We start from the raw sequence: 12203 nt of genomic DNA, 5'->3' as shown, positions 1-12203 counted from the left end.
GAAGCCAGTTGGATGTGCTGCCAAAAACTCTCTGAATCACCTGTGGAGGGGCTAATGGTCCAGGAATGAACATTCAACTCACGGACGACAGTTTTGGTGGACGACTCTGCAGTCAGCATGACTCCTGGACACACAGCAGGCTTTACAGCTGAGCAAGATTCTGAGTTCTTAGATTGTGGTAAAAACATCTGTTTTGAAAGTTGAAGGATTCAAACCACTGAACTGACCCAGCCTGGGCTTTACCAACCAGAACCAAACAGAAAGACACCAACATGTGTCAGAGATGCTCATTTAACTGAAGTGAAGCTGTCATGTCGTCCAGACGGATTCACGTGTTGGAAGGTGCCTTGCTGTTGTGGAGCTGAGTTTCAGTTTGTAAAGCAGATGGATTGATGGAACGTTGAAAGAAAGGCTGCATGGCCTTCAGCATTAAACTCACAATATGACTTGTGGACAATAAATACTTTTGTCTGTGTGCGTCCAGCTAACAAACCGTTCTCTGTCTCTTCTTGGATCAGTTTGTTACCTTTGTTGTTTCTAGTCATTTTTGTTGTCATCATTGGTTTGTTGTCACCAGGTTTGATGTAATGTCACAATGATGGAGCAGAACTCAGTCAAGACTTCACCTGATTGCTGACAAGCAGAACATGAATGCATCATGCATCATACATTTACTGTTTTGTAAATTGCATCTGTATCATCAACAGTGACCAGTAATATAATTTGGTATTTTAATCACTAAAAACTGATTATTTTATGGACCATTATTACCTAATTTGTTGCCACACGATTATTCCCATCCTAGCATCATCATCACAGGGCAATGGAACACAGTCTGGGGGCCAAACTTGTCCTTGATCAGGGCCTGATTCAGTCTGGAGACGGTCCTGCTTCATATTTCTAACATGTTTCCAATGACCTACACTGTTCCTGGTACAACTGGTTGATTCAGTTCTGTTTCCAGCCTGAAGGAAAATGAAATGAGATCAAATGCCACAGAGCTCCAACTGAACAACTGGAGGATGAATGACATGAGCATGCTAATCATGCTTTCAGTTTTACTCCGTGGAAATATAAAGATTGTATACATCAGATAGCCAGAAGCATTACCATTGGCTTTTTTTTTTTTTAACCTTTTTGTTGTACTGGGGGAAACAAGTCTCTCCTGAATAAGAGACCTTGCGTCTCAGTGAGAATTCCTTCATACATAAAAGTTTATGATAATCATAACAATCAGTCTCAGCATGAAAATCTAGGTCGAGAGCATATCAGATTACTTTTTAAAAGATACATTTGAGGTGTTTATCATTTTGTAGAAAGAAGGATCAGGGTGTACTTTTGCAGGAAGACAAAGGGGAACATTTGGACTTGATGTTAAAGGTTTTAAATTCTAACTTTACTGGTTCAGCCCCACTGAGGTCTGAAGGGGCTGCAAGTGGCCCCCGGACCAAATGACCTTGGCAGCTCTGATGTGTTACATGAGAAATGCAGTAAAACCACACATATTCCTGCTCCCCAGCTACTTTGGTGGTGACTGCTTTAGCCCACTTTCACCCATGGTGACCTAACCCAATACGTTCTTCCTGCCGCACCCTTCCGCATAGGTAATTATGTGGCTGTATTTCAGACATGGAGAAAGTCACATTTCAGCCCACTGAGGCCCTGGTGTCACAACCACTCACTTCTGAAAGTCCGTCCAACACAGGCATGAAAGAATGACTTGGTTTCCCACTGAGCTCATGATGATCAAACCTCCTGCAGAAAACTAAAGTCTGCCTCCATCGCTGAAGAGACTTCTTTGTGTCCAAGATCAAATAAAAACCCAAATGCAGGCTCACAACTATGGCGATATTTTCAATATTAAAGTACAGGAAGCCCGCGGTTCAGCCTGAAACACGTTTTTGCACTTGTGTATCCTTCTCAATTCCTCAACTGTCAGAAAGTGTTGCATCAGGCATGAACTGTTTTTACTCCATCATTGTATTTGTGGCTGTGCGGTAGGGTACTTTTACTAAACAGGTTGCAGACAATGCCACCTGGGGAATTTTGCCCCGGGAGATAGATCAAATAATTTAAGGACTCGCAGATTTGCTCACAAATCAGGGCTGGAGACATGACTAACCACACTAAGAACTTTATTTAAATCCTTAATTAAAAAGGGGAACTGTCGTCATTAAAGCCAGGGCAACCATTAAAACGATACAGTAAATAGGTGGGTTGCTATTGCTGGGAGGAACCAAAAGGAATAACCAGTAGCGTGCAGTGGTGTTTCAGTCAGGACCAGCAGTAACAACCCCCCCCCCCCCCCAAAAAAAAATGTTTATTGTTGCCTTTGCCGATACAACCAATGCAGCAGCCGCACATTATGCCCTCCAGTAAATACTCAATCCGAATCCAATGTAAGACCACTATTATGCAACAGTACACATCAAGACATCACTGTGCGTCTGATGAGGGTTCAGACTGTATGAATCTCGTACACTACTGTCATGCATGCATGCTTGTCAGTCTATGGGCACGATTGTATGTGAAACACCACTTTACAATCAAAAAACTGCACCAAATGCCAACAGCAGCGCCAATCTCATCCAGAGAAAGTACAAAAAAAACCCATAAAACTAGCATCACCATCACGTGTAGATTAAACCATCCTGCTGTAAAATGCTGCACAAAGCCTTTATGGTCTGAGTTCGCTCATCATTTCTGGTGCCGGTCTTCCTCTACTCGTAATTTCCATTTCTTCTGCAAACGGGCGCCTTGAAAAAGACCCTGAAGCAGGTCATATCATCTGATCTTGTTGTTAAATGAGCCTCCATCACTCCAGAGCAGCAGATAATAACAGAGTCACCACCACCTGCCCATGGGCCGATCAGTCAAGCTCAGTTCAATGACCACACCAAGACCAGCACTAGAAACTCTGCTGGCCCTCCGTCAATAACACATCAAACTCTGATTGGCTGATGGACCATCACCCAACATTTTAACACAATCAGTCTGAGGGCCCACAGCTCCTGCCAGGCACAAACAAAAACAGTAAAAAAAAACACAGCAATAACAAAATGAAAACCAAGGGGGGAAAAGAAACAATTAAATAAAATATAGGAATGCTAAATTTCAGTGGCGGGCTGTCAGGACCTTCTCTGCAGGTCAAAGACAAAGAACTGAATCACTGATGTTGATGATATTTTGTCCATGAATATTTATTAAATAATTCCAAATGGTCTGTCCGCTTCTTCTCATCACTTCTCCATATTAAAGCTTTTTAACCAATCACATTCCAGCCATCATCTGTTGCCGGGTAAAGAAAGCTGCCTGAGGCCTTCAGATTCAGTTCTGCAGGCTCTGCAGTGGTGCTTCAACCAATGAGATTTTGATATTGGTGACCCAAGGCCTTCCAGAAGGCCAAGAGTGATGTCAGCATTTTCCTGCCCTCTGATTGGCTCGTCAGAGAGTCACTCTCCAGCTAGCTGACGGCATCTGTAGCGAGGTGCACGAACAAAAATATAGTCGTTTATTTAATAGCGGCTTTGCCAACCTACAATGACTAAAAGAGAAGATAAAGACATTTGGTTGCAGATTTATTGTCAAAACACATGTGAAGACTGAGTTTTCCAAGGTCATTGAACGCACCACAGCACTCAGCGGCATGGCGGTCCGGTGAAATGTACCAGCCTCACTACAAACTCCATGGCAGGATTGAAGATTATATTATTTACCATTTTATTATTTTAAGACCAGGAAAAGCGGAGGTTTGTCTCCCTCCTCCACCCAGAGGTTTGTCTCCCTCCTCCACCCAGAGGTTTGTTTCCCTCCTCCACCCAGAGGTTTGTCTCCCTCCTCCACCCAGAGGTTTCAGGAAAAGCAGAGCTTTTCTATGCAGCTGCAGCAGGAGAAGAGACGGGAACTTGGATTTTTTCATTCTAAAGGTATTTATTCTGGATACACGAGTATCTCTCTGTGACGCAAAGGCTTTTTATACTGCAGTTCTGCATGGCAACATGGTTTTTGTAGCCATTAAATAGGTTGTTGAGGGGTGGATTGACTCCAACCAGCACTGGAGAAGGCCTGGCTCTGAAATGTACGGCCTGCCACTGCTAAATTTATACAGTGAAAACTGAAACAAAATCAAGAAACCAATAATCCAATGACGTATTCGTTGAACCTCTGAACAGCAGTGGCTCCCAGTTTATCTGGACAAACTGGGTTAATTCAACCACTGGTTAAGCCCGAACCGCCGGTTAAATCCTGAACCTGCCTTTAGCTAACCCACCATTAAATATACATTGTTCAAAACATTGTCATCCTGTTAACATCGCTGTCAAAGTTAACAGTGAAGGTAAAAAAGAGGATTCATTCCACACACACATCCAGGAGAGATGAAGACCAAACACAGCCTTGGCGACTGGGTGTCTGGGAGCCAAATGTAGATTAGGATTGTTTTCGTTCAGGCGATTCAGCTTCATCCGTCGACCTTGAGTGTCTCTGGTCTCCATGCTGCTCCAATTGTGGCAAGATTTTAGCTTCCCAACCGAGTTCGAATATCCTCCAAGATCGATCCAATTTTGCGTAAACGTTCAAGAATCGTACTCGAGTTCGTTTATCGCTTGAGTCTGAGCGTTCAAAGCTCGGTACAGTCCCTCAGTGACGACAGGCAGCCTTCCCAATGCAGCTGCTAGCGTCTTCTACACTTTGATAGATCAGAAAACTGCCAGCTCCAATCAGCAGCATACCTGCTATCATGAATCCCAATATGTAGAGGTCCTCCACATCCTCCATGGAAAGAATGGCCAAACACAGTTGCTTCCAGGAACCCCAGGAATCCAGCATGTATCCGGCTGCAAACGTCCCATCGGGACATGCAGGCTCTCCTTTGCCCGGTCGTCGTGTCGTAAAAAATTTGGTCGATCGCATTGGGAGACCAGCTGATCAATTCCATGGTTCCGGTTAAATTCAGATGCGGGTCTGAAGAGATTCTCTCAGACACAAGACAGTACAGGACGAAGCAGCAAGCAGGGAGGGCCAGTGGGAGAGGAGAGAAGAAAAAAGCGTCCGCCTTCGCTGAGAGCCGGAAGAAGAAAGTGTGTCATTGTGGTGGACGGCAGCGCAGTGTTATTATCTGCTCTATAAAACCACCATCAAACATGACAAACATAAAAACATATTGTGTCTGAATATGTTCATCAGCTGCACTGAATATTTTCTTTACAAAGAAATGTGTGTTTTAACAGCAAATAAATGACTATTCAGACCAGCTGAGTGACTCTGACCTTATCTAACGGTGCATGCCACACTGAGATCACATCATTTAACTATTCTCTACTAATGGTCATAATTAGGAGCAGACAGGACTTGTAATATCCTGAACCTCCATTTAATTAAAGAAATAAATAAACAGATCACCTCACACAGACCTCAGACTCTGCAAAGTCTACATTTGATCTACAGTCTCTATCAGCACAACTTTGCAGACATGAACAATACCTCACAATAAACAATACCTCACAATACATATACCTCACAATAAACAATACCTCACAATACATATACCTCACAATAAACAACACCTCACAATAAACAATACCTCACAATAAATATACCTCACAATAAACAATACCTCACAATAAAAATTACCTCACAATAAACAATACCTCACAATAAATATACCTCACAATAAATATACCTCACAATAAACAATACCTCACAATAAACAATACCTCACAATAAACAAACAAAACAAAAACAAAATGTGTGATCAGCTGTTGCAATCTCACCAGCCTGGTGCTTCGACAAGTAATATAAAAGCATATAAATCAGAATATTTAACTTTCAGCTCCCACATTTGCTCCATTAGAAGTTTAGCAGCTAATCCAGCGTCGTTCTGAAAACTCTCCTTCTGAAGTGCTGGAGCGACATAGAAAACTTTGGAAAGTCTTGTTGTAGATTCCCGCTAAAATAAAATGAATGCACTGGGTCCTCACAGGCTCAGACCAAGGCAGTAAAAACCCTCTGCTCTGCTCCTTGATACCATCAATAATGGTGCATCTGGCGTGTTTTGCTAATATCTTGGCCGTGTTAGCAGCGGGAGGGAGCGGAGCAGCTGCTTGTCAGAGAGAGGGTCTCTCGGTATTGCAGTTTGGCTAAAAACCCTGGTGACCATACCGAGGGTTTGCGTTCCGATTTGCTGGTTGAAGCACAAACTTTAGAAATAATTTAACAAGCCAGAGAACAAGACGGCAGAATTTCTTCACTTCTGGAGTGACATTCCAGGTATGGGGACGATTATTATAGTTGGAAAACCTTTCGTAAGTCAATTTTGCATACGTCCCCTTTAATGTCAAGATGACACCCGGTTAAAGTTAACCCAGATTTGAACAACAACATAACAGTTAAAGCTGTTAAAGTCAACGGTCGGTTAAACGGACTTAACAGCTGGTTAAATGGACTTAACAGCTGGTTAAACGGACTTAACAGCTGGTTAAACGGACTTAACAGCTGGTCAAACAGACTTAACAGCTGGTTAAACGGACTTAACAGCTGGTTAAACCGATTTAACAGCTGGTTAAACGGACTTAAGAGCTGGTTAACCCGACTTAACAGCTGGTTAAACGGACTTAACAGCTGGTCAAACAGACTTAACAGTTGGTTAAACAGATTTAACAGCTGGTTAAACGGACTTAACAGCTGGTTAAACAGATTTAACAGCTGGTTAAACAGACTTAACAGCTGGTTAAACAGATTTAACAGCTGGTTAAACGGACTTAACACCTGGTTAAATGGACTCAACAGCTGGTTAAACTGATTTAACAGCTGGTTAAACAGACTTAACAGCTGGTTAAATGGACTTAACAGCTGGTTAAGCCGACTTAACAGCTGGTTAAACGGACTTAACAGCTGGTCAAACAGACTTAACAGCTGGTTAAACGGACTTAACAGCTGGTTAAACCGATTTAACAGCTGGTTAAACGGACTTAACAGCTGGTTAACCCGACTTAACAGCTGGTTAAACGGACTTAATAGCTGGTTAAATGGACTTAACAGCTGGTTAAACAGACTTAACAGCTGGTTAAACGGACTTAACAGCTGGTTAAACAGACTTAACAGCTGGTTAAACGGACTTAACAGCTGGTTAAACGGACTTAACAGCTGGTTAAACCGATTTAACAACTGGTTAAAAGGACTTAACAGCTGGTTAAACTGACTAAACAGCTGGTTAAACCGACTTAACAGCTGGTTAAACCGACTTAACAGCTGGTTAAATGGACTTAACAGCTGGTTAAACCGACTAAACAGCTGGTCAAACAGACTTAACAGTTGGTTAAACAGATTTAACAGCTGGTTAAACGGACTTAACAGCTGGTCAAACAGACTTAACAGTTGGTTAAACAGATTTAACAGCTGGTTAAACGGACTTAACAGCTGGTTAAACAGATTTAACAGCTGTTTAAACAGACTTAACAGCTGGTTAAACAGACTTAACAGCTGGTTAAACAGATTTAACAGCTGGTTAAACGGACTTAACAGCTGGTTAAATGGACTCAACAGCTGGTTAAACCGATTTAACAGCTGGTTAAACGGACTTAACAGCTGGTTAAACAGACTTAACAGCTGGTCAAACAGACTATACAGCTGGTTAAACGGACTTAACAGCTGGTTAAACGGACCTAACAGCTGGTTAAACCGATTTAACAGCTGGTTAAACGGACTTAACAGCTGGTTAAACCGACTTAACAGCTGGTTAAACGGACTTAACAGCTGGTTAAATGGACTTAACAGCTGGTTAAACCGATTCAACAGCTGGTTAAACGGACTTAACAGCTGGTTAAACAGACTTAACAGCTGGTTAAACGGACTTAACAGCTGGTTAAATGGACTTAACAGCTGGTTAAACGGACTTAACAGCTGGTTAAACTGACTAAACAGCTGGTTAAACCGACTAAACAGCTGGTCAAACAGACTTAACAGTTGGTTAAACAGATTTAACAGCTGGTTAAACGGACTTAACAGCTGGTCAAACAGACTTAACAGTTGGTTAAACAGATTTAACAGCTGGTTAAACGGACTTAACAGCTGGTTTAACAGATTTAACAGCTGTTTAAACAGACTTAACAGCTGGTTAAACAGACTTAACAGCTGGTTAAACAGATTTAACAGCTGGTTAAACGGACTTAACAGCTGGTTAAATGGACTCAACAGCTGGTTAAACCGATTTAACAGCTGGTTAAACGGACTTAACAGCTGGTTAAACAGACTTAACAGCTGGTCAAACAGACTATACAGCTGGTTAAACGGACTTAACAGCTGGTTAAACCGATTTAACAGCTGGTTAAACGGACTTAACAGCTGGTTAAACGGACTTAACAGCTGGTTAAACCGACTTAACAGCTGGTTAAACAGACTTAAAAGCTGGTTAAATGGACTTAACAGCTGGTTAAACGGACTTAACACCTGGTTAAATGGACTCAACAGCTGGTTAAACCGATTCAACAGCTGGTTAAACGGACTTAACAGCTGGTTAAACAGACTTAACAGCTGGTTAAACGGACTTAACAGCTGGTTAAACAGACTTAACAGCTGGTTAAATGGACTTAACAGCTGGATAAACGGACTAAACAGCTGGTTAAACTGACTAAACAGCTGGTTAAACAGATTTAACAGCTGGTTAAACGGACTTAACAGCTGGTTAAACCGACTAAACAGCTGGTTAAATGGACTTAACAGCTGGTTAAACAGATTTAACAGCTGGTTAAACGGACTTAACAGCTGGTTAAATGGACTTAACAGCTGGTTAAACAGATTTAACAGCTGGTTAAACTGACTAAACAGCTGGTTAAACAGATTTAACAGCTGGTTAAACGGACTTAACAGCTGGTTAAACAGACTTAACAGCTGGTTAAACGGACTTAACAGCTGGTTAAACAGACTTAACAGCTGGTTAAACGATAACCCCGTTTGAACAACCAGGCCCAGAGGGTTAAGCTTTCAAAACTCATTAAAACAAAGGAACCGGGTGGTCTCTCACTGTCTAGTTTCCAATTCTCTCACTGGTCGCCCGACTCAAAATGAAGTGCTTCATGAACAGACCAGATTGGTTATGGACTGGTCACTCATGTTATCCTATTGAGCTGGTCCTACTCCCATTTATTCACAATTTAGATCAAATACAGTCCCTTGACAATAACAGTTATTTACATGACTTCTTCAAGTCATTTGAACAAATTAGGACAGTTTGACAATCCCTCTGAAAGTTCTAACAAGTGCCTTCAGGACTTTAATGGATCAGTCTGCAGCGCACAGCGTCGCTATTAAAGTTGCTTTATTGTTTTTCTTAATTTAGGCTGGGATGTTTCTGTTATTTATTTTGATCTGTGTATTTGTTGTAAACTGCTCGTTGTAATATTAACAAATAGATATAAAACAATCAACATATCAGTGCTTGATTATACCCACAATACAGTTCATAAGAAATTCACCTTTTTTTCCATTAAATACTAGATGCAGTTTTTACTTTTCTTGTCATTGAGATTCTTCTGCTTCACACCAGGATTCTGAGCAATGATCTTTCTGTCTTGTTCTTTTTGGAGTGATGGAATGGTGTGGACGAGCTGCAACCAGGAGATGGCAGTAGTGTACCTTCATGAACGCTACCTGCCATTGAATCCTAACGAAGAAGAATAAAAAGAGAAACAGTCATCAGTGACAAAAACGTTGCTGATAAGAGAAAGAGGGAAACAGTCATCAGGGATGCAGAGAGCGGTAGAAAACAATGTGGATAGATAGAACCAGCTGTAATGCAGTCATTGATCAAAGTAGTGAGACAACAGTTGTTGTACAATCATCCCAGTGTTTATTGAACTCTCGACAGGAGGACGCGTTAAAAAAGTTATTATTTGACTTTAAAATGTCTTTAAAAACTGTCAAAATCATCTCCTCAGGCAAAATCCCAATGAGCCTAAAAGATAAATGAGCTGGACCTGCGTACTCGTCCTCACTGGAGGATCCTCTGGACGTCCTCACTGGAGAATCCTCTGGACGTCCTCACTGGATGATCCTCTGGAGGTCCTCACTGGATGATCCTCTGGAGGTCATCACTGGATGATCCTCTGGACGTCCTCACTGGATGATCCTCTGGACGTCCTCACTGGAGGATCCTCTGGAGGTCCTCACTGGAGGATCCTCTGGACGTCCTCACTGGAGGATCCTCTGGACGTCCTCACTGGAGGATCCTCTGGACGGCCTCACTGGATGATCCTCTGGACGGCCTCACTGGATGATCCTCTAGGAGGTCCTCACTGGATGATCCTCTGGAGGTCCTCACTGGATGATCCTCTGGAGGTCCTCACTGGATGATCCTCTGGACGTCCTCACTGGATGATCCTCTGGAGGTCCTCACTGGAGGATCCTCTGGAGGGCCTCACTGGATGATCCTCTGGACGGCCTCACTGGAGGATCCTCTGGAGGGCCTCACTGGATGATCCTCTGGACGGCCTCACTGGAGGATCCTCTGGAGGTCCTCACTGGAGGATCCTCTGGACGGCCTCACTGGAGGATCCTCTGGAGGTCCTCACTGGATGATCCTCTGGACGTCCTCACTGGAGGATCCTCTGGAGGTCCTCACTGGATGATCCTCTGGAGGTCCTCACTGGAGGATCCTCTGGAGGGCCTCACTGGATGATCCTCTGGACGGCCTCACTGGATGATCCTCTGGACGTCCTCACTGGAGGATCCTCTGGAGGGCCTCACTGGATGATCCTCTGGAGGTCCTCACTGGATGATCCTCTGGACGTCCTCAGCTCCTGAGTGTCATTCAGCCCAGACACTCACTTCCTGCAACCTCACTGTCACTGTTATTCTGTCACTGTTGTTCTGTCACTGTTATTGTGTCACTGTTACTCTGTCACTGTTACTCTGTCACTGTTACTCTGTCACTGTTATCTTTCTCCCAGCGCCACTCCTTCCTGCATGTGAGCGCCAGACGTCCTCCGGTGTCTGTGTGTGTTTCCAGGTCCTCCCTCCTCCAGGTTGTTCTCAGTGTTTCCAGGTCCTCCCTCCTCCAGGTTGTTCTCAGTGTTTCCAGGTCCTCCCTCCTCCAGGTTGTTCTCAGTGTTTCCAGGTCCTCTCTCCTCCAGGTTGTTCTCAGTGTTTCCAGGTCCTCTCTCCTCCAGGTTGTTCTCAGTGTTTCCAGGTCCTCCCTCCTCCAGGTTGTTCTCAGTGTTTCCAGGTCCTCCCTCCTCCAGGTTGTTCTCAGTGTTTCCAGGTCCTCCCTCCTCCAGGTTGTTCTCAGTGTTTCCAGGTCCTCCCTCCTCCAGGTTGTTCTCAGTGTTTCCAGGTCCTCCCTCCTCCAGGTTGTTCTCAGTGTTTCCAGGTCCTCTCTCCTCCAGGTTGTTATCAGTGTTTCCAGGTCCTCCCTCCTCCAGGTTGTTCTCAGTGTTTCCAGGTCCTCCCTCCTCCAGGTTGTTCTCAGTGTTTCCAGGTCCTCCCTCCTCCAGGTTGTTCTCAGTGTTTCCAGGTCCTCCCTCCTCCAGGTTGTTCTCAGTGTTTCCAGGTCCTCTCTCCTCCAGGTTGTTATCAGTGTTTCCAGGTCCTCCCTCCTCCAGGTTGTTCTCAGTGTTTCCAGGTCCTCCCTCCTCCAGGTTGTTCTCAGTGTTTCCAGGTCCTCCCTCCTCCAGGTTGTTCTCAGTGTTTCCAGGTCCTCTCTACTCCAGGTTGTTCTCAGTGTTTCCAGGTCCTCCCTCCTCCAGGTTGTTCTCAGTGTTTCCAGGTCCTCTCTCCTCCAGGTTGTTCTCAGTGTTTCCAGGTCCTCTCTCCTCCAGGTTGTTCTCAGTGTTTCCAGGTCCTCCCTCCTCCAGGTTGTTCTCAGTGTTTCCAGCTCCTCCCTCCTCCAGGTTGTTCTCAGTGTTTCCAGGTCCTCCCTCCTCCAGGTTGTTCTCAGTGTTTCCAGGTCCTCCCTCCTCCAGGTTGTTCTCAGTGTTTCCAGGTCCTCCCTCCTCCAGGTGGTTCTCAGTGTTTCCAGGTCCTCCCTCCTCCAGGTTGTTCTCAGTGTTTCCAGGTCCTCCCTCCTCCAGGTTGTTCTCAGTGTTTCCAGGTCCTCCCTCCTCCAGGTTGTTCTCAGTGTTTCCAGGTCCTCCCTCAGACTGCTGATTGGTTGCTGTGCTCTCTGGCCAGTTGTCCCATTGGCTGTCAGGTTGTCATGACAACGTGCAGCC

The sequence above is a fragment of the Blennius ocellaris genome (assembly GCF_963422515.1).
Source record: "Blennius ocellaris genome assembly, chromosome: 18".
Lineage (NCBI taxonomy): Eukaryota > Metazoa > Chordata > Actinopteri > Blenniiformes > Blenniidae > Blennius > Blennius ocellaris.
Note: the sequence above shows the minus strand (reverse complement) of the source record.